A 26,142-nucleotide genomic window follows, 5' to 3' on the forward strand; every position below is an offset into this window, starting at 1 on the left:
TTCCTTCCTTCCTTCTTCTTTTTTTCTTTCTTCTTTCTCCTGAGCCTCGGTTTCCTCATAGTTGCAACAAAGATACCATTACTTCATAGAAGTCTTCTAATCTGAAAATATTTAGCCAAGGTCAAAGCACCATCAAGATGGAAGCTATTATTTTTAAAGTGTAAGATGTGACTATGACCCCAAAGCTTCCAAACCATGGTCTGAAGATTGCCTGGTAAGCTCAGATCCTGAGCTCCAGCTGCTTCTGTTTGTACTGTTCTAATACAGAGGCTTAGTAGTCATTTTAATCTTTGAAATACATTTGATACTTTTTTGATAGTATAGGGGATTAAAGATGGAAAGCTTTTCAAAATGCTTTATGAGGTAAGGATTGTTTTTCCATCTTTGGTAGCTATCTTTAAATTGTTTAACTTTGCTAGTGGATTATTTCTCCCTGTGTGATTAAATAAAACTTTTGCTACTTAGGTGTTTTGATTTTGTTTTTGAGCATTTTTTTGGTATGTGTTTGTGTGGGGAACCTGACTTCAATGGTATCCCTTTTTAGAAAGTCTTCAAGAAGTTTTCTCCAAGTATTTACTAAGTATACTATAGTGCAAGTAAAGTGGGTCTCTTAGAGATTTCTAGAAAATCTCAGTCACTACTGGTCCATCAATGATGCCTTTGTTGGCAATGAGCATCTAAGAGAAGACAGCTAGTAGGTAGAGCTATGAACTTGGAAGTCGGGAAGACCCTGAGCTGGGAATTTTGCCTTAGACACTGACTAGCTAAGTGACTCTTCCCAAGTCACTTAACCACTCGGCCTCAGTTTTTTCATCTGTAAAATGGGAATGATAATTTCACTTGTCTCAGAATTGTTGTAGAGATAATAAAATGCTTTGCAAACTTTAAAGTACTGTAGAAATGCTATTATTATTATCATCATCACAACTATTTTTATTTTTGCCTCAGATGCTCATTTATTTCTTCTTTTTTTTTAGGTTTTTGCAAGGCAGTGGTGTTAAGTGACTTGCCCAAGGTCACACAGCCAGGTCATTATTAAGTGTCTGAGATTGTATTTGAACTCAGGTCCTTCTGACTCCAGGGTCAGTGCTCTATCCACTGTGCCACCTAGCTGCTCTTTTTTGCAAGGCAAATGGGTTTAAGTGGCTTTCCCAAGGCTACACAGCTAGGTAATTATTAAGTATTTGAGGCCAAATTTGAACCCAGATACACCTGACTCCAGGGCCAGTGTTGTAGCCACTCCAACACCTTAGTTGCTTGTTTCATTTTTTAAACAAATATTTTATCCATCTTTCCATCTACACACAATGGGAGTTTTTGCTAAGGCTTTGAGTTTTACAAGTTTTCTCCCTCCCCCCTGCCCCCTACAGAAAGCAAACTAATATAGGCTCTATATTTGTAACCATGCCAAACATAGGTCAAAATTGAATGTATCACAAGTCTTTTAACTGAGAAGCCAATCATTCAGAGGATGACCAGGAGCTTTTTTCCAGAGCCTGCCATTGAGGGAAATTCACATAAACAGCATCTGTGTTCTTGAGAGGATTGGATGAAGGCCATCTATCGATGGAAGCCTCTCTGGTCCATGGCAGCTCTCTGAACACATGTTGGTGGCCTCTGCCCCAGATCAGCCCCTGGACAGGCACAGAGAGATTTAGGACCTGGAAGGCCATGTGACTGAAGGTTCAGGGGCTAACATCAAGTTCTCTGTTCAAATCACAATGACCATGGAAAGATTTAGAGCCCCTAATAAGAGGAAAACCTCTCCAGTGATCACAGTGCTAGAGCTGGAAGGACCTAGGAAGCATCTCGTCTAGCCCCCTCATTTAGGGAAACCAAGGTCAGAGAAGTTCATGATTGTCCAAAGTTACTCATAGGATCACAGATTTAGAAATGGAAAGGACACCAATGACTGTCAAATCCAGCCCCTCTCCTTAGGAACCTGTGGTCCAGAGGCAAAGTGACTTGCCTACCTTGTTAGTAAGGGCACTGTTAGTAAGCACCAGAAGGAAGATTTGAACCCACTACTTTACTCTAAAGGCAACCCCTCTCTTTTCATTGCACTGTTAGCTCTCCTTCCAAAATATGGCAGGGCATTAGAGTTTTTGTTTGCCTTGGAGTTAAGGGAGAAGGGGAGCTCTGCTTCACCTTTGGGTTCCCTTGTACTAGGGAGGCAGGGGAACTTTTGGTCATTATATAATTATCTTCCAGGGAAAATTGCAAAAGACTTTTAGAGCATCCAAGTAAACAGCAGGAATTCTTTTGGCCTTCTGCAGGGAGCCCTTATTTTATTCTGTGTCACATTTGTAAAAGCCTTATGCCTGGGGATTATTCCAATGTTCATTGGTCATGCCAGCTTAACCTGCTCTGTGGCCCTGGGTCTGTGACTCTCTGCCTCACTTTCCTCATCTGTAAAATAAGGCGGTTGGACTCAGTGACCTCTATGTGCGCTTCTGTGATTCCAGTTCTTGGAGAGAAAGGCTTGGAACCTCTTGCCTAGTTCATTCCCTTGTTGTCTTCTCTAGTCTCAGACAGATAGGAATCTCTCCTAGTCTCTCTGTTCTGGTATTTCACAACCCAGGCTGGCACCAGATGATTCCTCCTAACAGCAACTCATTCCAGAGCAGCTCACTTTACTTCCTCTGACCTGGTCCTTGGTGGAGACACAGGACAGTTGGCCATGGTTCCCGATGAGTAAGTTTACCAAGGCCTGGAGATCTTTGGCTCATCCAAAGCAGCATTCCTAACCCCACGAAATCTGGTTATTCATTGGCATTTTGCACACATGGAAACATTGGGGCTAGTGAGATTTTCTGTATAAGGTGCAAAATTTAAAATTATATTTGTATGTATTAGAATTACTTGTGAGGTACAGCATTTTGGGGATACAGAAGCAGGTTTATTTTCTTTTTTAGAAAATCTTTCTCTGGAATGGGTTGCATTAGAAGGTCCCCAAGGTCCCTTTGGGGCACAGTGAATAGTGAGCTGGCCCTAGAGTTCGGGAGACCTGAGTTCAAATCTGGATTCAGACACTTTTTAGCTGTGTGACCCTGGGCAAGTAACTTTACTCAGCCTCAATTTCCTCATTTATAAAATGAAAACCTCTCCAGGATCTCTGCCAAGAAAACTCTAGATAGGGTCATGAAGAATTGGACATAATTGAACATTAACAAAAGCTGTCTTTTGTGTCTGTCCAAAGCCCTATTTTTGATAATTGTTGACTTGTTATGAAGGATCAGTGAGAAGACCAGAAAGGTGAAATCATGACAAGCAAGATTGATCTGCCCTTCAACTGGTCAGTCCATCATCCAGCTTTTATTAATTATGTTAATTATGTTCTTGGGTTACAAATTAGTCCATCAACAAACTTTTATTAGCCAATCAATCAGCAAGCTTTTATTAAACATCTACTACGGGGCAGGCTAGATGCTAGGGACGCATACAAATCAATCCATCATTCAGTAAACATTAGTATTTACTCTGAGCCATGAAACATTTATTAGTCAATCAATCAATCAGTATGTTTTCATGAAGCACCTACTATGTGCTGCATGCTGAGATTACAGATACAAAGATTAAACCGTTCATTTTTTTGAAGGACTGAATCTTCTCTTAAGGGAGACAGCACACCTGAGGACTAGGGACAAAAAACTCATACATAAACCCACAAATTAAGTAAGGGGCGATGGCACAGACCCTTGAAGGTATGAGCAGAGAACTTATTCATTCCTTGGATGACATTAAAAATGACACCCTCAAATCATTCCATGCCCTGCCTGGGGTTTTTGAAAATGTTCACATTCCTCTGCTCTGTCCTCTTGTATTTATTTAAGGGCTGGATCTGGGATTTCTCTAGAACAGATGGTCCCTAGTGAGGAACGTCCCTCTACGAGGGCAGGTTGGAACCCTTTTGGAACCACAGTTTTTGAGATCTGCTTAGCCTTCCAAGAGGGAGGTTCAGTCATGTCTTGGGGCAGAGGAACCTGAATCCAGGTTCTCCCAGCTCCACTGAACCACATTGCTTCTTGGCCACTTGGATTTGTTGGAAAGCAAAGTGAGGGCATCCCAGAGAGTCAGTCTGACAGTCTCATTCCCAGCCAGAAGATCCAGAATGACTAATTGGCCATGCCCAAGGCCTTCTCCTCTCAACTGAGGAATGCCACCAGTCTCCTAGAACAAAACCCAGGTGCAGTAGAGGACTCTTGGACATCTGCCTTGATGGATTGGCTCGAGGCTGAAAGGTGGGAATTTTTCAAAAGCAAGAGAGTGGTAGCATTACCCAGAAATGGTAATTTCTAGATTTGGAACCAGGAGACTTGTATTCATATCCCAGCTCTCTTATTTGCTACCCATATGAATCGAAGTCTTTCTAGTCCCTAATTCTTGATCCTAGAGACCCTTGGGGGCAAAGTGCACAGAATGTTGGACCTGAAATCAGAAAGACCTGAATTGAAATCTGTCCTCAGACACTTAATAGCTGTATGACTCTGGGCAAGTCACTTTACCTCTGTTTACCTCAGTTTCCTCAACTGCAAAATGGGAATAATAGCCTCTATTTCCCAGGATTGTTGTGAGGATTGAATGAGATATTTGTGAATTTTCTGACCTATAGGAGGTGTTATGGAAATACTTATTCCTTTCCCCTCAATCTTCATCTACAAAATAAGGGAGTTTGACTTGATGACTTCTGAGAGCCGCAGCACCCAGCCCACTTCGTTTGGCATTCCTTGGTCATTAGCTCCAGCTATATATAGCTTCTCATTCTGCAAAGTGATTTTAAGATTTTAATGGAAGGGCTGATCTGGCATCTAGAAAAGAGTATCTGGGAAAGAGGCTAGCCAGGCTCCCTAATGGAAGGGGATTGGAGGAGAAATGTTGGGGGCGGGGGGGGGGGGGGATGATCACTAAAACCTAGAAACAAAGCCATGGAGTGAGATGAAAAAAATGTTTCAAAATTCCCAGTTTTTCTTGTTTGTGATTAAAGTGATACATCTGAATTTAGGAAGACCTGGCTTCAAATGTTGGCTTAGGCAATGCCTGCGTGACCTTACAGTAGTTACTCAATTCCTCTGAACCTGTTTTCTTATCTGTAAATGGAATGTGACCTATTACTCATTCAATCTTATCTGCTCTCTTCCCCAGCCAAATTGTTTGCATAAATCATTTTTCTTTCCATGTTAACAGGACATTTCACAGAACATTGTGGAAGAAAAAATACACTTTAAAGACCAGTTAGTTTCCTCATTCAAATAATTTTGAGGTCTTATGAACTTAGGATCATAGATTTATCTACAACTCAAGTGGCATCTGGGTGTGAGTTTGTGTGTGTGTGTGTGTGTGTGTGCGTGTGTGTGAGAGAGAGAGAGAGAGAGAGAGAGAGAGAGAGAATCTAGTTTGATCATTTTTTTTAGGTTTTTTTTGCAAGGCAATGGGGTTAAGTGGCTTGCCCAAGGCCACACAGCTAGGTAATTATGAAGTGTCTGAGACCGGATTTGAACCCAGGGACTCCTGACTCCAGGGCCAGTGCTTTATGCACTGTGCCACCTAGCCGCCCCTAGTTTGATCTTTTGATTTTTTTTTTTTGTTGTTCAGTTATTTTAGTTGAGTCCAACTCTCCATGATCCCATTGGGATTTTCTTGGCAAAAGCACTAAAGTAGTTTGCCATTTCCTTCTCCAATTCATTTTACAGATGAGAAAACTGAGGCAAACAGGATGAAGTGACTTGTCCAGGGTCACACACCTAGGAAGTATCTAAGATCAGATTTGAACTTGGGAAGGTTAAATCTTCCTCAGTCCAGGTCTAGCACTCTCTCCACTGTGGCACATAGCTGCTCCTTTCATTTTACAGATGAGGAAATTGAGGTCCCCTGAGGTGAAGTTATTTGCTAGCTTCCACATATAGCTGGTAAGCAAAAGAAGTGTGATTCAAACCGATTCAAACCTGCTTCCATCTCCACTGTCAAACTGATCTGCCTCCTCAGCATTCTGGGAGAACTTGATGGGTTCTGATATTAGTATCTTTTTATTTGGAAGTGGGATGAGACATTTGATAGAATGTAAACTGTTTTACTTATGTCTTACCATAATTCCTGTCTCATGGTAGGACTTCAGACATGTTTGTGTGTTCTTTGGATTGAGCATCTCATATATATTTTGTGTTCTTTTTAACAGATTCAAAAAATTGGCATTTCTGTCATTAAGTCCCTTGGTTTGGTTTTGAGGGGGATGAAAATACTTTTGCTGCCAACGATGATGTGAGGCGTCTTTTGGGATTAGTAATAGCTGTGAGTTTTATACATGTAATTAATAAATAAAGACCATTAACAATATGGTCATGCTGTGGCAGAAATATACCTAAGCTTTAGAGAGTAAGGACCCCAGACTTCAGGGCTATAGATGAATAGAGCAGATATGAACATGAGCGCAGTCTTTTTTAAATGACATTATCATTTCTCCCATCAAGATGCATCTGTTTAGTTTTGGAGAACAATTCCATGACTGTTATGGCATTAAACCTTTTAATTAATTTAGTTGTATCATATTTGTTGTCTGGGTTCAGCCCACTGATCATCAATGAATTATTTGATTTTTCTTTTTTTTTTCTGTAGAGAGTACTTTGTAGTAGACTCATTCAATGTCAGCAAGCATCTATTGAGTGCCTATTATATACAAAGTATTTCTACACCCATGACTTCCCTAGTTAATTAATGAAAGTTTCATGGATAAAACACTGGATTTGGAGCATGAAAAATGAGGTTGTGACCCTGTTCATGGTTCAGTAAGCGTGGAGAGTCAGGAAGACCTAGTATACAGAACTCTCTTGTGAGAGAACTCCCTCTACTAATGAAGAGATGTTCCTGTTTGTGACATATGCTAGCTGTGGACCTCTGGGAAATCCCTTTTACCTTGCTGTGCCTCAGCATCCGTAAAATGAAGGAGTTAAGTTTCTAAAGTCTCTTCTAGCTCTGTTATGTAATTTTCCTTTGGATGCAAGGGGAGGAGCAAAAACTAGACAGATTCAGATATATTCACAAAAATATGCAACATCACAAAATCATCCCTCCTATAAGAGAATCAAAGATAGAGAGAATGAAAAGACCCCATGTAAGTGTCAGCACCTTCTACTTAGAATGGTATCCCCTGGATGGCTGAGATCCATAGTGTTTAAACAGCTTCACCATTGTCTTACCCCTTGTCATCACATTCTAAATAGTTTGGACAGAGAATATGGTAGAGTTGGTCTTCTTTCCTTTTGAGACAGGCTGCAGCTCACCAACCTTCTTGGCAACTGGGGTTATAAGATTGTACCACCCTACTCAGCAGCAAACACTTATTAATCTCCTACTCTGCCCAGATAGTATTAGACACCAGAGATACAAATTCAAAGACTATAATAATTCCCACTCCCAAGGACTTTCATTCCAACAAAACCATATTAATTATAACTTTGTTCAACAACTTTATGATGATGACTATCCAGCTAGTTATAAAACAAGGTGACGGATACTTGCCAACAAGACGTCCAGCATGGAGTTCAAATAGAAAAAAGGATTCCCTATAGATATCAAGGTTTGTCCAGATGCATCCTGTTTGTGAATGACATTTCCTTTACTTCATGAAACCCTGAAGAGTTTCTTAAATGATGTTCACAATAATTCAAGAGTTTGGTCTGACTTTTCATACATATTGGAAAAACCAAATGAATAAAAAAAATATTTACTGTCCAGATTATGATATGTAGGCAGCTGCATAGATAAGTAATGAATCTGGTCCTCAGTGTATATACTTTGGATAAATGCTGCATGTGAACAATGGGCTTGGCCCAGAATTCATTAGCTGAAAAATTCTGTACTGTCTTTTGGAAACTATGCAGTCTTTCAACTAGTTTCTCCCTTGGAAAAAGCCCCATTTTTGATCAATATTATTTAAGTGATATGGAACATTTCATGGAACACTCTGGTCTCCAAATCAAGGTCATAGATCACTCAAACTTTAGTTGAAAGGTCTGTGCTGCTGGTGTGGAATAATGAAGGATAAGTGATGGAGCAAAGATGTCATTGGAGAGATCCATGAGAAGAAATGGGAATGGGCTGGTCTTGTAGCAAGAGGGAGGAATGATTGATGTACAGAGAGGCTCCATTGCTCTTTGGACAATGTAGGGATAGCTAGAGGAATTCCTCAGCCTTTTGGATGGATTCCTTGTTAAGGATGTATGGGACAGCAGGGACAAAAGTTATCCAGTATGAGGAAATATGGATGGAATGTGATCTGCATCCTTGGAGAGAATTCAGACAGTGATGAGATCCCTGATCCAGTGACAGATCCAAGTCAGGGGATTAGGGCTATATTGGCCAGGGGATGGCTTGGAAACAAGGAGAACTAGTTAGAGAACTATCACAATTTTCAAGGTAGGCTGTGCATCTAGAGAGCTAAAAGGGCCCTTGGAGATCATCTAGCCCCCATTATGCAGGTGAGAAGATGAAGGCCTAGAGCCTCAATTAAATGACTTGCCGGAGGTCAGAAAGGTAATAAGTAGCTGATCCAAGATTTGAATAAAGATGCTGGGCTCTTTCTCCTAAACAGCTCTGTCTCCCATCCAATCAGAAGTAATGGTGGCCTTGAACCAGGGTGATTCATATAAGGAGAGGAGAGGTTGGATCCTTGAGGGAGAAGATTCTGGAATCATAGAGATGGAGTCAAGAAGGGCCATTGAGACTGTCAAATCCATCCTCCTTGTTTTACCAAGGAGGAATCTGAGCTCATGGAAGGATGTGTAACTTAGCCAGGATACAGCAGATCCTAAATGCTAGTATTGAGCCCAGGTATTTTTGCTGCCAGCCCAGGCCTCTTTTCACTCAATTGCCATATTGCAGAGATAGACTCAATAGAGCTTGGCAACCTATTGGTGGTGAAGGGGGAGGTCCATTGAGGTAGAAGGAAGAATCCAAGGTCACTTGATGGTTTTGATCTGGGATGGAGGGGAAGGACAAAGGTGTCAGTAACAAAATACAGATGTTGGAAGATGGACAGGTTTCTCAGTGGTTATAAAAGTAGTGATGAGTTTGGATGTATTGAATTTGACATGCTGTTGGAACATCCAGTTGGAAATGTCTAATAGGTAGGTGGAAATATGGCTGAATAGACAGATAAGGAAGTCATCTTTAAGAGAACCAATCATTGAAGCAGTGAGGTTTCTTAGGAAGTTCACTGCTTGTGGAATCAAGGGGCCTGGTTTCAAATCTTGGGCTTGATGGTGATAGCTTTTTGTAATTTGGGGCTTTTTGAGTGTCCATTTCTTTATCTGTAAGGAGAAGAATTGGATGTTCCTACAGACTCTATATACTCTGATTCCTTTTAAGGATGAAGTCTCCAAGAGAGAGGAGAGTGCAAGATAGAATGACCTCTGGGGACCAGAGGAAAAAAGATGGATTGGTAAAGCAAACTCCTGAGAAATAGTTAGCCAGGTAGGGGGAGTTAGGGCCATGGGTTGGGGGGGTGGTGGTGGTGGCAGGTGAGACTGAGCTAAGTCTCACCTCTGATTGTTAAGGCATAGTCTAGACCAGGTGTATGCAGTCAATCCTTCACAATCATCTCAGTTTGGCCTCACCTGCTGTTCCCTCCCTTTAGATCCCTGGGGAAAGAAGATAGCAGAATGTAAACTCTTTGAGAGAAAGTTCTTGTCCTACCTTTGGACTTGTGTGGCCCATGTCTGACACATAGGAAACATGTAATAAATTCATTTTCACTCCTTCATAAGGACAGTATGCTGGCATTTTAAGAGATACCTGTTGAATTGAATGACATAGTGTAAAGGAGTTAGTAAGATTAGGAATCAAAATCTGTCTTAGGCATTGACTCTCTGTGTGATCTTGAGCAATCTGTGTGACCTTGGATCTCAGTTTCCTCTTTTGTAAAAGGAAGAGGTTGGAACGGATGGTATTTTCTGATAAAAATCTATAAGCCTATGCATTGAGGGAGTGATCAATAGGTACAGCTGTTGTCTCAAGGCTAAAGAGGATGGAGACATTAGGATGGCAAGAGCAAAATCCTCTGATTGGAAGTCATTGTCAGGTTATAGGTGCTGCTCACTTGTGGGTGCTGGCTCTCACCCACATTTAAACAACTGCCGTGGATAGGAAGGATGGGGCAGGGCTGTGGGAGATGTTGGTGCACAGGTGTTTTGTATGCCCCATTACCCTGAGACTGAACAGGGGCCTCAGCAGATTTTCTTCCCTGCTCTCTGGTTCACTTGCTGCTAGATGTTTAGGAAGAGGCTTGGTCCCTGGCTTGGTCCCTACCTTGGCCAATGCACACAACTGGTAGCAGCTTTGTATTATTATGACTATGGAGGGGTGGTCTCCTCCGTTGCTCTCTGGTTCTGCTCTCAGACTTTTTAGTCCTGGCTCTGATAATTTGGCATGTTTCCATTCTGGGGAAGGGTCTGGTTTGATTCCTTAGAAGGAAATAAGATGGTGAAACGTATAAGAAGAGTTTAAAAGAAAGAAAATAGTTCCTAGGATCCCCTTTGACATGGCTTAATGAAACCAGTCGGATGAAATACTGTGCAGTCACCTTTTTGGAGAGAAAGGACACTTTCTCTGACACCCTCAGCAAAGGATGGATTCCTGGTGACTAAGGTGAGAGTTTTCTGGACTCAGGATTTCTGTGGTTGCTTAATCCAAATCCTCAGCTTAGTGATATATCACATGTCCTGTTCTGGTGACTTCCTCTTTCCCTTGTGAAAACCTTCTTGGGAAGAGGCTCCCATAAATTGTGTGTTTATGCCTCAGGAGAAGCAGCTGGGGAGGTGTGGATGGAGACTGGGCTGAGAGCCAGGAGGCTCTAGATTCAATTTCTGCCTCTGACATAGCCCGGCTGCATTGTCCAGGCAGATAGCCTCACTGTGAGTACTCTAGAGGACTCTCTAAGAGGTTGAATGGTAGAGGATTAGTGGGGGGGACTTTGCCTTTATCCCCATGAACTCTCAGGTCCAGTCCCTCTTCTTGGTCATAGAACGTCTCCCAAGATAGAAAATGCAGATATGTGAGCTGAGTTTTATTACTGAGTGTTTTTGTGCTTGACTTGGAGGTTGGGACAGAAGCATCCGATGATGAGAATTTGAATTTATGTATCACAGACCAGAAAAGCTTCCACCCTGAGGTAGCAGGCCCTCTTCTATTTTATCTCAACCTTCTGTGTGAAAGAAGATGAAGGATGCTCAGGTGGAAATAGCTGGCAGAGAAATCACATTGATTCCTACTTCCACAGTGTTTGTAGCTTTGCATCACAGTTCTGAAACTCAGAGAATCTCAGTTTGTATTTGGCCTATGAAGAGCTTACTATCCCTGTCTGATGCTGGGTAAGTCATTTAACCACTCTAGGCCTCAGTTACCTCATCTATAAAAATAACCCGGCTTCTGAGGCCCCTTTCCACTTCAGTCCTGTGAAAGGTGATACCTCTGAGTGAGAATTTGAACCTAGATCCTTGGAATTTAAACCGAACATGCTTTGAAATAGCACCAGACCACGCTCACTTGACAAAAGTTAAACTAGGACAGCTGGGTGGCCCAGTGAATAGAGCATTGAGTCTGGAGTCAGGAGGACTGAGTTCAAGTCTGGTCTCAGACACACTTGACATTTACTTAGCTGTGTGACTTTGGCCAAGTCACTTAACCCCATTGCCTTGCAAAAAAACAGAAAAGAAAAAACATAATAAGCTGTCACCAACCTTTTCAAAATTAGAATGGTTTTGCATTCAGCATACTTTAATTTTCCTACATTCATCCTGTGAGGTTCTATGGGTTTTATTATGTCCATTTTGTAGATGAGGAAACTGAGGTTCAGAGAGACAAAGTGAACATGTAGAAAGTAAGACTTGTGAGGTGGTATTGAAAGCAAATTTTTCTCTTTTCTAAGACCAGCATTACAGAAATGATATTTTCAAGTTGCATTTAGAGAATTCCTTTATTTTGGTTTTACCCAGATATCAGTTTTTGAAACTGCAATAAGAAAACATCCATTAGGCAGAATGCATCATTTATGTTGGCTGATTTTTCTGTTTTTCTCATTATCTATCCTTCCATCAAACACAGATCTTCCCCAGGCACACCAGTTCCAAAACCTGGTGTGGAGACTTCTTTTCCATAGCAGATGAAAAGATTGAATCACATTTACTTGACCCTGTGGGTCCTCTATCTGCCTCATCTTTTCTCAGAATGTTTCTCTGGCCTCCATTTCATGGTTGATTATAGGGACGTGCGTGACTACTGACAGGAGAGGTCAGGGCTTGTGGTGAGGAGAAGGATGTTCCTCTGTTTGGCAAACACCAAACCACGTCACTGGTTCTCTGGGAGGCTATCAGTTGCTTCTGTGAAACTGTAGTCCAAGGGGACATTGATCTGGCATGACTAGTTAGTGGCAGCTGAGACAAATGACCCACCCACACCACATCAGGGGCTTTGCAGCATTTATGTGATGCAACCCCATTAAAAAAAGTTTGAGTGAGAATCATATTTTAAACTGCCAGATGTGATTTGTTCAGCTGTCATATATATGGAGTGTTTTTTTGCAAGCATATTAAGTTGCTGCCGAGCCGCACTCACAATTTGTTTTGAATGAGAAACTTTGATAAGCTCCTGAATCTAAGCACTGAGTTGATTATTTTAAAACTACAATAGTCATCTTCCAGCTGCTGGGTTTTGAGTAACTTTTTTACTTTCTTAAGTTTCTCAATAAGATGCATTTATTATTAATAGTTCATTCTCATCTTTGTGAGAGTTCAGATGTGAGGGATCCTAGGACAAATCTCTTTCCTTGATTTATTCTTTTATGTCTAATGGTTTATTGCATAGTTGGATAAAATGATTGATTTTCTGTAATTAAACAAAGTCCTGAGATGTTAGCTCATTTACTGCAGACTCATTCAAAGCTTCTCCAGCAGCATATGGGATGATGGAGGTGATATGGATCTCATTCTATTCCCACATGATTTTGATTTCTTCCACTTGGTCTCTATGTTTTCAGAGCTTTCCATTCCCCATAGTTTAGAAGTTGCACGTATTTGCTATAGTGACATTTATTAAACACCGTGTTCTTAGATTTTTGTGTGCAAGTATTATCTTTTAGATGATAGCAGGTAACAAGTCAACAAGTATAGTTCATTTCACTTGTCACTTATGTTTATTGTTGTTTATATTATTTTATCTAAGCACTCTAAAATTCCAATTAGCCTGTGATCTCCTTCTGATAGGCATTTAACTCAATGATGCAAATAAAAATCCATCAATTCATGTCTAATCTGTGTGTGTTTTTCACATCCTTCAGAAAATTTACTTCCTTGGGTTACCCCGACATACTGGGGTTCTTCTATGGACGCTCTTTGTGTGGAAGCCAATCAGTCCATTGTGACGTTCAGCCTGCACTCTCACTATGCAGTGGACCACAGTTGTTTTCCCCAATAACTGCCTTTATTTTACTTTAGCTTCATTTTTCTTTGTGTTTATGGTGACATGTTCCAATTTCTTCAATTCATTTAAGTTTGACTCAACTCGAGAAGCACTTATTAAGATATCAATAGGTAGGGGTGGCTAGGTGGCACAGTGGATGGAGCACCGGCCCTGGAGTCAGGAGGACCTGAGTTCAGATCCGGCCTCAGACACTTAATAATTACCTAGCTGTGTGACCTTGGGCAAGCCACTTAACCCCATTGCCTTGCAAATAAAAGGTACCAATAGGTATCAAGTTCTAAGTACAGGTAACACAGAGACAAGGACAAAGTGCACTTGTCCTCAGGGAGGTCAAGTTTAACGCAGGTTAATACAAGGGACATGCAGAGTGATTTCTGGAGGAGGAGAATGTTAATGTTAGGAAGGAAGATCAGGAAAGGCTTTGTGTAATAGGAGGTAGCATTTGAGCTGAGCCTTGAAGGGAGCTTGGGATCCGTTGAGATGAGGAGGGAGAACCTTCCAGGTATAGGCTTGCCTGCTTGTACAGAGGCCCGGATGTGGGACACGGGATCATGGACAAGGAATAGAAAATGGGCCAGTTTAGGTAGATTCTAGAGAATGAGACAGGAAATAATATAAGCATTAATATCTATTTCCCCCCCATGTTTCTTTTCCCTCCTTTTGGGTCATCCTTAATGTGAGTTCTTTTGAGACTCTAATATTTCATGATATGAAGTCTCACAATGTCACTGGAAGATAGACCTTTGTTACAAAGAGAAGCTTTGGATGACTAGAAGTGATCTAATTTCTTAAATGCAGTTCAATCCATTCTCTCCTTCAGTTATGGGCCTAGTTTACTGTCCACTTGCAGCGTCTGTCCCAAATACATGTAGCAGTGGATTTTCTATCTAATTTAGGACAATAGGTAGTCTTCATCCACCTGGTGGTTCTTATGTGGATAGTTAGATCAAATTCTTGAAAGTCATTTAGAACCTCACGAAGGGGTTCTGCAACATTCCAGGGCTTATTAAAATCAATGCAAGTATCACCAGAAAAAATAAACCTTTTAATTTATATAAATATATAAATTTACAAATTTATAAAATCTTATATTTGGACTTTGTACTAGACATCTTCCACAATGGCCAAAACCTTTTTTTTGATGAATATGATCTAATAAATATAACACTCCTGGTTCTGCCTCACTTGATATTAATAATCCCCAAGATTATTTGATGGAGCTATCTTTGTTGTTACATCTTTAATGAATATTTTATGACTTGGGGATGTACACAGAAGGAGAGTGTTAAAGTACTGTTTCATATTATCAAAGCAAATTTTTTATAGTCAGCAAATAAGCACAGTGGGACCTTTTCGTTGTAATTTGTCAATTGTGTGCTGATAAAGATGTGGTTTTTCTTTTTAAAATGATTTGGAGGGGCAGCTAGGTGGTGCAGTGAATAGAGCACCAGCCTTGGAGTCAGGAGTGCCTGGGTTTAAATCCAACCTCAGACACTTGATAATGACCTAGCTGTGTGGCCTTGGGCAAGCCACTTAACCCCATTGCCTTGAAAAATCTAAAAAAAAAAATTAAAAAAAATAAATGATTTGGAAAAAATTTTACTATTCTAATGACTTCATGGATGATTAATGCTTGTGTATTCTCATGTGACTTTTATATAGTTTAAAAAGTAGTCATCTGCCTGGGTAATTATTGATAGTTTATTTTTTTGTAAAAATGATGTCTGTTTTCCCCCCAATCTTTGAAATTTCCCCCCCTTTTCAGATAGCATGAGAATCAATACTTCATTGTTCTCAAACTACATTACACACATTCCCTCAGTATATATTTTGGTTTTAGTTCATTTGCTTATTCCATCTTTTCTTTTCATTATCCTTTCTATTTCAGTATTGTGAACATCCAGAACTAAAAAATGTTAGACTATAAATGTGGTGACTACCCTGTCAAGAGTTTGTTATAAAGACACTTACAAATCTTTTTTCATTTATTTGTTGTTTGCCTTTCAGCTCTTTCCTTAAGTGATTTTGGAATGAGCTTATTGAATTTAAAAGATAATTTTAAGCTGCTGTCACTCTTGGTATTTTTCCCTTCTTATAAAGGAGATCCAGCTTTTGGGGGCAGTATCTTTACTATGGAAATATTTTTACACTAATCAAATTTCTTTAGGAAAGGGTTATGCTCTGGTTGAATATGTATTCTTTTGTCCATTTCCCATGGAGGGTGGGCATTGATATTTTGTTTAAATGGCTGAGGCTGCAAGTGTTGCAGTTGCAAACCATTAAAAATTATTTTAGTTTTCTATTAATTTTTATTTTTGCTTGAACAAATTTGTGGTCTGACCGTATTGATAGCTGATATGACAGTGACCCTCAGCAATAAGTAGTTTCTCTTTTTTTTTTTTGTAAGGCAAATGGGGTTAAGTGTCTTGCCCAAGGCCACACAGCTAGGTCATTATTAAGTGTCTGAGGCCGGATTTGAACCCAGGTACTTCTGACTCTGTGCCACCTATCCGCCCCCAATAAGTAGTTTCTTATAGTAAATTGTAAGTAGTTTAATTTTTTATTGCATTGCTTGATTGTTATACTGAGAAACTCCCAATTCTTTTCTCAAATTAAGTTTTCAGGAGGGGTAGGCATGAGTCTCTGTAACCTCCAAACTGTTGACCTATCACATTTCTTAATCCTGAAAGTATTTTCCACTATATAGCTTGCTTTCTCTCTATGCCACTTGTACACTGAAGTCTCTGTTCATTGTTTCATCATTTCAGTCATGTATGACTCTTAGATTCTGTTTAGGGTTTTATTGGCAAAGGTGCCAGAGTAGTTGGCTATTTTCTTCTCTAGTTCATTTGACAGATGAGAGGGTTAAACGACTTGCTCAGAGTCACATAGCTAGGAAGTGTCTAAGTCAAATCTGAACCCACAAATATATCTTCCTGACGCCATGTCTGGTGCTCTATCACTTCTCTTGCTACACGGGAGATATTGGTCCTCTAACTACAGTTATTTTTGTGTTGACTTTTTTGCACATGCTTATCAATGTGATTTGAGCTACAAGACGATCAAATGTTCCAGGAAATTCATTTTCTTGAAGCCTTTGGGTAAATGATAAAACCTATGCAACCAACTCTTTATTCTCCTCAAGCAGGGAGATCTGTGAGCCATCTTTCCATTTAGCTGCACCTTCCTTCTATAGCCTGGAATGACAGAACTGACGTGATTTAGTCCTCCTTGTCATATTTCTTTTTCTAAAAACTATGTTTTATGGATGTATGTTGTTTTTTGAAGACAAAGAAGAGGAAAAGTCAAAATAATGAATTCACTGAAAAAGTCTGATAATATGTGCAATGTTCTATGCTCTCACTTCTGCCAAGGAATGGAATGGTTGGGTATTTTCTCACATCTCTTCTTTTAAGCCATACCTGTTCATCCTTGGTCAAACATCTCACTTCCAGAACACAGTAGCTAAGTAAATATTGAAAGATGATCTAAACATTGGGTTACTCTTCAGATCTTCTCCTCCCTTTTCTTCTACCCCTCCTCCACCATCATGGTAGAATCTGAGGGAAATCATGAGTGACTCAGAATCATTTTGCATTTTTCTTTGTTTCATGTGTGTCCTGGCCACATGACCTAGAAGACTGCTTCTAGGGAAGCAGATGTGGTCTGTCACTGATGTTGAGTATCTCAGAAGCCTCCTTAGGATCCTAGAACCTTGTCGACATTGAGGAGGGCTTGGCACATAGGCACTCAAATGCTAATCCAACAGAAATGAATATTGCTATAGCTCTAAAGAGAAATATTCATGGATGAACATGTGGAATGAGAGAGGAGCATGATGTAAGGAAGCAAAGGCTGACCTTAAATCCAGGAAGATCTGGGTTCAGAATCTACCTCTGATCTCTGCTAGCTCTATGACCCTGGGCAAGTCACTCAATTTTTCTCCAAGGCTACAAGTTGAAGAGAAATTTCTAATTTATATTGGGAAAGAGGCAACTAGGTGGCACAATTTCTAAATCACTGGAATTGGAGTCAGGAAGATTCATCTTCCTGAGTTTAAATCCAGCCTCAGATATTTGCTAGCTATGTCACCCTGGGCAAGACATTGAATCCTGTTTGCCTCAGTTTCCTCATCTGTAAAATGACCTGGAGAAGGAAATAGGAAACTATTTCTTTGCCAACAAAGCTCCAAATGAGTTCCTGAAGAGTCAGACACAGTTGAAATGAATTAACAATATTGGTAAAGGGAATTTCCTCTCTCTTTTCCATTAAATGATAGAAATAGCCTATCCATCATTCTGACTGTCCATCATGGTTAAAAAAATCTTATACCTGAAGGCAAACATTGAATATATCCCAAGTGAAAAAATGAGCGAATAGGTAGTGAAACCAACAACTTATCTACTGGGCTCTAAATCAGATCTAACTTTGGAGGCCATTCTTACCAGGTGCTACTGAACAAAGCTACTGAGTTTATCCTGCTAAACAGTCATAGCTTATAAATTAAAACTGGATGATTCCATTCAGCACAGGTCAGCAAATATAATCAAGTAGACCCCAAAGGCACAATAATATTATCTGAAATGACTCTGCCTTCAATTATCCATAGTGGCTGGTATTAAGTATATTGATTTAAATAGCTAACCAATGGAGGTAGGTGATAATACTCTAGTCATTTAAAAATGGAGGACAAAAGGGTAATTGCTATAGATTCCTATAAAAAAATTACCACATGACTTTCCACAGCGAGGTGCCTAAAACTTAGAATATGTGTTAGGGAAATGTACTTTTTGAAATCCTATTTTGTTTCCTTCTGGCCCCAAAGCAGAATGAGTTCTGATAGACTCTTCTTTTAATTGACTTGTTTGGCACTCTTTCCAAGGATTCAGCACTTTATCCTTACAAATGTTTTAGTTAAAAATCTTCAAGTACTTCCTGGTCCTTTTGAAGATAATCACTTTCATTTCTTCATTTACATTTAGCCAAGATAATTTCAAAACCACTTAATGATATGTGTTTGAGCCTTTGTGGTTCAGCCATGGTGGCTGTGGCACATCAATGATTTTATCTCCTCTTCCTGAAATTGGGTTTGCATACTAATGGATTTTAAATTGGGGCTATCAGTCTCCCTTTCTACCCATCCATCAGATCCCACTCCTTGTCCTAAGAACTCTTTCCATCAAGAGGAGTGAAAATGTCAACATCAATCAAGATTTGATGGTATTCTAATATAGAGATGAAAAATGAGGGTCATGAGGTCATGGACCCCTGAGGGTCAATTTTATTAAACCTACACCTACTAAAATTATTGAAAGTATTGAAATGAATCATTTGATAAGTTACTCTCATTTTTCCTCTCAATGCAAGAGCTGAAAGGAAACTAAAGAGTCCACTCACCTTCCTTTGTACAGGACCACTGTGAAACAATTGAAGGGAAATTTGATCATTTTAAAACCATTTAAAATCTGTTTTAGAATTGTGAGTTTCCTACTTTAATTTTATTTTGTACGCTATCGTAAAGATGTCTTCAGTTGTTTAAAAAAATTCAAAAGCAGGAAAGAAAAGGATAAATATATTTTTAGATGGAAAGGATTGGTATTTGGTTAACTCCTTCATTTGCATTTTTAAGCCAATAAATATTTTTTCTTTTGTCAGTAATTAGTCTTTTATAATCATTATTTCTGCTTCTGATAATAGTTATGAAATCAAAATGTAGTTTGCATGTCATGTCCTGCTCAAAAACCTTCAATGACTCCTCAGTGCCAGCAGAATAAATTCCAAATCCTGTCAAGTGAATATTTATGTATTGCTTTCAAGTTTAAATACGTTCTCCTCCTAACAGTCCTAGGGATGTTGGTAGAGCAAGTATCGTTAAGTCTATTTTATATACCGAAATCCAAGACTTGGAAAAGTTAAGAACATGTCTAAGATTAAAAGACTTTTAAAGGTCAGGACCTAGGTCTTCTTTCTTTTCTTCCATTACATGATTTATATGATGCTGTTTCTTCTTTACTCCTGAGCCTGGTTGTCAGACTCTACCAGTCTTGCTGTCATCTTTTTTTTTTTTTCGATCCTATTTTCTATTCCTTTTCTCAAAACTTTTGCTCCCTCCAAAATTATTTACTAATTCTTTCCCCACCTGTGTCCTAAAAGAATAACACACAGCCATGTAAAGTTTGGGGGTATGTAAAACACTTTCCCTACAACCGTCTTTTAAGCTAGATAGTGCTAATAATACAATCTACAGAACAGAAATTCAGGGAGGACAAGTGAATTTCCCCCTACCCTGAACTACCTGTGGCAGAGCCAGGATGCAAACCCATATGATCTAAGTCCAAGCTGAGTCATCTTTCCAAAGAATTATGACATCATCATGAAAGGGAACCACAGTTGAAATCATTTACCTGAGGTCAAAATACTTTGAGGGCAGTGGAGAATATTCTGGATTCAGGGACTAAAGAACTGGATTTGAATTCCTCTGTTGTGAGTAGAACTGTCTGTGTGATCTTAGGCAAGTCCTTTGCTAGGGTTCAGTTTCCATGTCTCTCAAACAGAGAATTGAATTCAATGTGGTCTTTTCAAATCTAGGTATAGGATTGTTGGACTTTTTGACATGGGCACTCCTGCTTTGAGATCTGTGCTCCTCACCTGTCTTCCCTAGGAAAATATTCTTTCTGTTCTTTGATTTATCTTGCCCTACTCTGCCTTAAAGTCTCAGGGTCCATTGACTTCTTTGAAAATGTTTTAGTAACTGTACTTCAATATAACTGGTTTTCTTTGTTATGCTATGCATTCTCTTCTGTGAAGAGACCAGGCTACCAAAGAGACCCATGACACCAACAAATGTTAAGATGGGGGGATAAGGGAATAATCACTTATTTGGCACCTAATATATACCAGACATGTACTAAGCATTTTTGTAATTATTATCTCATTTGAATCTCAATCTTAGGAGGGAGGTGCTATTTTTATTTCCATTGTACAGATGAGGAAACTGAGTGAAGAGGTGAAGTGACTTGCCCAGGGTCACACAGTTATTCAGGTCTTCTTAACTCTGGGCCCAGTAAACCTAGTTGCCTCTAGAGCTACTGTAAAACCCATCTCGGGGCCCTCTGCTTCTATCAAGTCTTTCCTACTTTGAGAACCAGTTTGGGACAAATGGGATGTTGTTCCTGGGTGCCAATGAGGAGAGTGCTTCCTGCTGGGATGGTCATTCCTCACTTGCTGACCTTGGATCCTTTGGAAACTCAGGGTGCAGCCATTCTGCTGGGCTCTCTTGGAGACAAGCCACCCCTTCCCTATCGGACTGTCCTTGGTGCTGCTTTTCTGCAGGTGGAGTTTCAACTAGTTCATAGGTTCATAAGAGGGAACTGGAGGACACGCTGGGAAGTGAGCTGGTCCTAGAAGTCAAGAAAACCTAAATTCAGATGTGACCTCAGACACTAGCAGTGTGACCTTGGGGAAGCTACTTAACTCTGATTTCCTTGAATATAAAATGATGATAACCAAAGGTGGTTTAATATTTGTAAAGTGCCTGGCCCACAACTACGCACCTGCATAGTAAACCCTCACTGAATGTTTGTTGACTGATGGATTGCCCAGCCATGCTGAGTATGGAAATACTTATGGTCAGATTGGATGGAGGGAAATGACTTTTGGGACCATAACAACTCTCTCTTTTTTTTTTTAGGTTTTTTTTTTGCAAGGCAAATGGGGTTAAGTGGCTTGCCCAAGGCCACACAGCTAGGGAATTATTAAGTGTCTGAGACTGGATTTGAACCCAGGTACTCCTGACTCCAGGGCTGGTGCTTTATCCACTATGCCACCTAGCTGCCCCTACCATAACAACTCTTGAGGCCATCTCAGATTCTCTAGGAGATCCTATCTGTGTCAGCAACAGTCAGTAGACAGTTATTAAAAACAGCCTTGCTAAAGTCTGATGATGCAAAGAAGGACTAAGAAGACAGTGCCTGCCTGTAAGGAGCTTACAATTTAATGGGCATGGAGGGAGGAGGCAGCTACTCTGATGAAATCAGAGATTCTCTGGAGCAAATTGAGCAATTTGGATCAGGATGAGGACCACATTATTAAAGAAGCAGGAAAGCTCGGAAAAATTTAAAATGAGAATAAAGCAAGATGTTTTTTTTTTATTATATCCCAGTTCCAAAGATGAGTGATTTCCTGGGGGATGGATAATCATTCCACTAGTGCTTTCTCACCCTCCATGATTAATTAGATCATCTTTAGGAATTGTTAGGGACAAGAAAAATGAGTGACTTGGTAGCCACCCTCTTAGCGATGGTCTTCTTCAAATTTGGTGAGGTTGGTTCTTGGAAAAGAGACCCAAAGATCCTTCATCAAGTCCATCCTAGAAGAACCAGAGAGAGAGAGACTGTTTCCCTCCCCGGCTCTTGACTAACACTGTACCCCGCCACCTTTCCCCTGCTGGCATAGCGTTCAAGAACCCAAACTCAATGTCTTCTCTGTGATTTCATTTTAAAAAGCTTTTCTTTTGATGTTGCTTAGAAATCTCTAAGGAATATTTCTTGGTCATCTCTTAGTTTCTGAAAGACTGCATTTCTGAGGTATAATATTGGCCATGTAATTGTGTCTTGCTACGTATTAAATAGGTGCTAAATTCTTCAGTAATGTTACAGAGTTTTTGTCATTTCTGGGAATAACCTGCAATTATTATATTTCTTTAATATGATTATAATAATATAATTATTAAAAATTTCTATCCTATATTTTATATATACTGGCAGCAGCTTGATATAGTGGAGAGAAGGTTGGCCATGGAGCCAGGAAGACCTCTGTTCAAATTCTGCCATTGTTACCTATTAGCTGTGTAACTATGGGAAAGGAATGTTGCCTCTCGGTGATGGACTCAGTGACAAGCTCTACTCGGCTGGTCCTAGAACAGCGGATGTTGCTTCTCTTCAAGTGATGGACACTAGATGAATGGAGTTTCCCATTGTTCCCATTGTTCTCAATGTGAACAATATTGTTACAGGAGGCTTATGAGAAACAGGAACTGAGACCCAGTATGGCAAGTTCTCTTTCTTCTATAGTATATATATCCAAGATGAGGCAAGCTGTTTTCCTTGGTTCCACAACAGTCATCTGAGATCATTAGCGCTCCAAGGAACTAGGATTTTCCTTCTAATCTCCTCCCCCCCCTGAAAAATTCATAGCCTTATAAATTTAGAGCTAGAAGAGAACCCATGGGTCATCTAGGCTAATGTCATGATTTTGTAGACTCGCTTCTCTCTTGGTTCCTCTAAGGCCAAGTTTCTTTCTAGGTGATGGAGGAGGATAGTTAAGTTTTGTGATCTGATATACTTAGCCATTTGAAGTTTTGAGATTGGGAAAGCATTACTCTTATATGGGGATAGCATATCCTAAGTCAGTTAAAAGGTCTTGGAAGGGAACAATTTTGAACAACTTCAAAAGATTTGAGAACTCTGCTCAGTGTGATGACCAGTCACTATGCCAGAGGGTGAAATTATATGATGAATTCAGGGTACTTATGGGTTCAGAGATTTTTTTGGACAGGGCCAATGTGGAAACTTGCCTTGCTTGATTGTATGTTATGTTGGAAGAATTTGATTTTTACTTAATTTTTCCAATGGTGGGAGAGATGAAAGGGAGAGAGAAAAATAGGTCTTCATTAACTGGGAAAAAATTTTGGAAAAACTATCCTGGAAAGGTGATAATTTCAGACCTTGAAGCATTTGGCAGGAAGCCATCTTTCTGCTCAGACCCTTCATCTCCTCAAATTATATTTTGGGTAGATGCCTGCTCTCCCCTTCTCCTTGTCTCCTGAAATGGACCTATCCTACCAAGTATAAGAGTGATGATTCTGATTTGATCATTATTACTTGTCTCCTGGAATGGACCTATCCTAATAGGAGTGATGATTCTGTCTTGGTCATTATTATTTATCTTGTATGTAACTTGTTACTTAGACATTGTTCCCACCCCCAAACTCCCAGCAAATTGTAAGCTCCTTGAAGGCAGGGAGCTTTAGTTTAGTTTTTTTTTGTTTAGTTTTTTTGTTTGTATTTTCTCTGCTAATAACAGTATTTGGCTCAGTATAAGCTCTTAAAGGCTTGCTGATTGATTGATAGATGAATGGATGGAAGGGACTAGATGTACAATACTAGAATGATCCACACAGCCTTCCTTAGATGGAGGGTGGAAAACTGCCCACTCGTGTACCCATTGAATAAAATTCCTAATTACCCACTTCACAAATCACCTGTGAAAGATGGTGAAAACCTATATTTAGTATGGGTTTTCTATGTGTCAGGGCTATGTCAAGGCATTGAGAGAAAAAAAAAAAGGTTTATACAGTTGACTTGTGATGTCCACCTGCAATCACTGTTGCTGGGCAGACTGAGGCTGGGAGTTGTGATGGACACTGATGCTGATGCTCACACTGTTCCAATCTGGAGTGCCCTCTGACTCAAGGGTGAGCCACCAGGCTGCCAAAGGAGGGCCAAACAGGACGCGATTGGAAAAGTTATGCACTCGGGCTCATCAACCATGAAAGCCAGTCTGTAAGTGGCCAATTCACTTGTCGCCTGGGTGAGATGAGGAGACCCCCATTGTAAAACTGGTGTGTGGCGAGCTTCCATTCTGTAGGAAATATAGGTAGTAACAAGGTTTGGGTCTTGGCTCCTTACCCTGGCTTCCCTTCTGCTCACTTCATCCTGCCTTTGTTGAATTTTTCTATTTCTTGTTCTAAAGCTCAGCAATCATCTTAGGGGCTGTTTGTGCAGGTGCTAAAATGGACCCCACTCTGTGACCTTGTAACTTCTGGGTCTCCACATCTTCAGCTGTTGAGTGTCATTAGCATTCACATTGCCAGGGTGGGGGTGGGAAGGCCGCACATCCATTTCATTTGTTTGGGGAACTTCCTTCATGGACCTTCCCTTCAGTGATGTAGCCCAGTAAAATAATTAGAAAGTCGTTTGGGGGAAAAGATGTGTTTGGACCCCCGCAGTCTCCCTGGGAGTCCGAAATTGCGCCCGTGTTCTCAAATTCCAGGACAGCCCGGCTATCCCCTGCTAGATAGAGGCTGGAGATGGGAGCTGTCTTTCTAACATGAGCCAGGCTGAGTTTTACCGAACTGTTGAAAGTTGGATCCCTGTAAAATTAGGCCATGAAGAGGGGATACCTGCTTGCAGAAGAGGCTCCGTGATTTGGGAAAGACTCAAGTCTAAAAGGTCGAGGTCCCTCCTGGATTCCTGATGTAGCTAGATAGGCCACTAGGAGCCTTTGCATAATGCTCCCTCTCCTTAATCTGTCTTCTCTGCCAGGTAGGACACTAAGGTTCTTGTGTACCAAAGGACACCTACTGTTAGTTAGAGGGAAAGGTGACGGAGGATTGGAAGACTCAAAGATCCCTACTCTTGGGTTGTGGGTTTAACAACCAGGTCAACCCTGTTATTCTTTGTTGGTCTGGTTTGTTTTTAATTTTTGCAAGGTGTCCGGGTTAAGTGACTTGCCCAAGGCCACACAGCTAGGCAATGATTAAGTGTCTGAGGCCGGATTTGAACCCGGGTCCTCCTGACTCCAGGGCGGGTGCTCTATCCACTGTGCCACCTAGCCGCCCCTTGTTATTTTTTTTGTCCAAATGGGAGGAAGCGAGGCTGATGGGAAGGGCAGAGTCACTGCAACAGGCTTAGGGTTTTGTGCCTTCATATCTAGTGGGGTCCCAGGTCGGGAGTCTGCGGAAGGAGGAGTGAAACAGCTGGGGGCGCCAGGATTGGGCCCTCCCCCGCCCTTCCCGGGCTCCCTTGGCTTTGTTGTCCTTGCTGGCCCGGGAAGGAAAGACCCGGTTCTTGCAGGTTTTGAGGTGCGGTGGGGCTTGTGCAAGACAAAGAGAAGGAAGAGAGTGGGGACCCTGCGGGGTGGGCTGGCTCCGCGCTGCCTGGGGTGGGGGCCAGGCCCCTCAGTTACTGCCTTTGAATTGGACTTGGTGCTTTTGTAACTCTGGCGAGCCTTAATGCCCCCGACAGCCTGCAGACAGTTGTTAGAGTGAGTGTAAGTGTGAGTGTGAGAATGTGTGTGCGTGTGTGTGTCTGTCAGTGTATGAGAGTGTGTGTGTGTGTGAGAGAGAGAGAGAGAGAGGAGAGAGAGAGAGAGAGGGAGAGAGAGAGAGGGAGAGAGAGAGAGGGAGAGAGAGAGAGAGGGAGAGAGAGGGAGTGAGACGGAGCCCCTGGCAGACAGACTCTCTCCTCCCGCTCGGCTCCCCGGCTCCCTGGCAGCGCGGGTGGTAAGTGGAGGCAGGGGCGCTCTGGGGGAGCCGCCCGGGACCCCAGGGGGCGCGGTGCCCAGTGGTCAGGGCCGGGGGGGGGGCGGCCTCTTCTCTCCCTCCTTCCTCCCCCTCCTCTTTCTCTCCTCCCCCCTTCTCCCCTCTCCTCCCCCTCCCTCCGCCCCTCCTCCTGCCCGGGGCTTGGGGGGCAGCAGCCCGAGGCGGCTGCGGTCCGCTGGGGTCTCCGGCTCGTCTCCGGCCCTGGGGCGGCGCTGCCTGGGGTCCGGGGCTCCCCCGGGGGGGGGCAGGGCTCGGGCCCGGAGGACCCGGGAGCCCATGGCCCCGCTTGTGGCTTCTGCTCCCCGCTGAAGGGGCTGGGGGGCTGGGGGTCCCCCCCGCGGAGCTGCGCCCCA

At 41.4% G+C, this 26,142-nt stretch overlaps 1 protein-coding gene and 1 long non-coding RNA gene across 10 annotated transcripts in view; one reads left to right on the plus strand and one right to left on the minus strand.

Annotated features, from left to right (window-relative positions):
- The window catches only part of PDE1C (phosphodiesterase 1C), a 436,829-nt gene that overhangs the window by 157,969 nt on the left and 252,718 nt on the right, over positions 1 to 26,142 (plus strand). The window contains exon 1 of one of the 8 annotated variants that reach the window (XM_074198961.1): positions 24,068 to 25,330. The exons of 6 other annotated variants lie outside the window; for them this stretch is intronic. The gene's annotated coding sequence lies outside the window, so the exon portion shown is untranslated. Of the gene's footprint in view, positions 1 to 24,067; positions 25,331 to 25,433; positions 25,751 to 26,142 lie in introns of those variants that run through there. One more of the 8 variants, XM_074198960.1, reaches the window with a different exon arrangement.
- The window catches only part of LOC141496410 (uncharacterized), a 43,670-nt gene continuing 17,528 nt past the window's right edge, over positions 1 to 26,142 (minus strand). Inside the window, exon 3 of one of the 2 annotated variants that reach the window (XR_012471060.1) lies at positions 1 to 21,835. This is a non-coding gene — a long non-coding RNA (uncharacterized LOC141496410). Of the gene's footprint in view, positions 25,557 to 26,142 lie in introns of both variants that reach the window. The other variant, XR_012471061.1, reaches the window with a different exon arrangement.

The sequence above is a fragment of the Macrotis lagotis genome, chromosome 8 (assembly GCF_037893015.1).
Source record: "Macrotis lagotis isolate mMagLag1 chromosome 8, bilby.v1.9.chrom.fasta, whole genome shotgun sequence".
Lineage (NCBI taxonomy): Eukaryota > Metazoa > Chordata > Mammalia > Peramelemorphia > Peramelidae > Macrotis > Macrotis lagotis.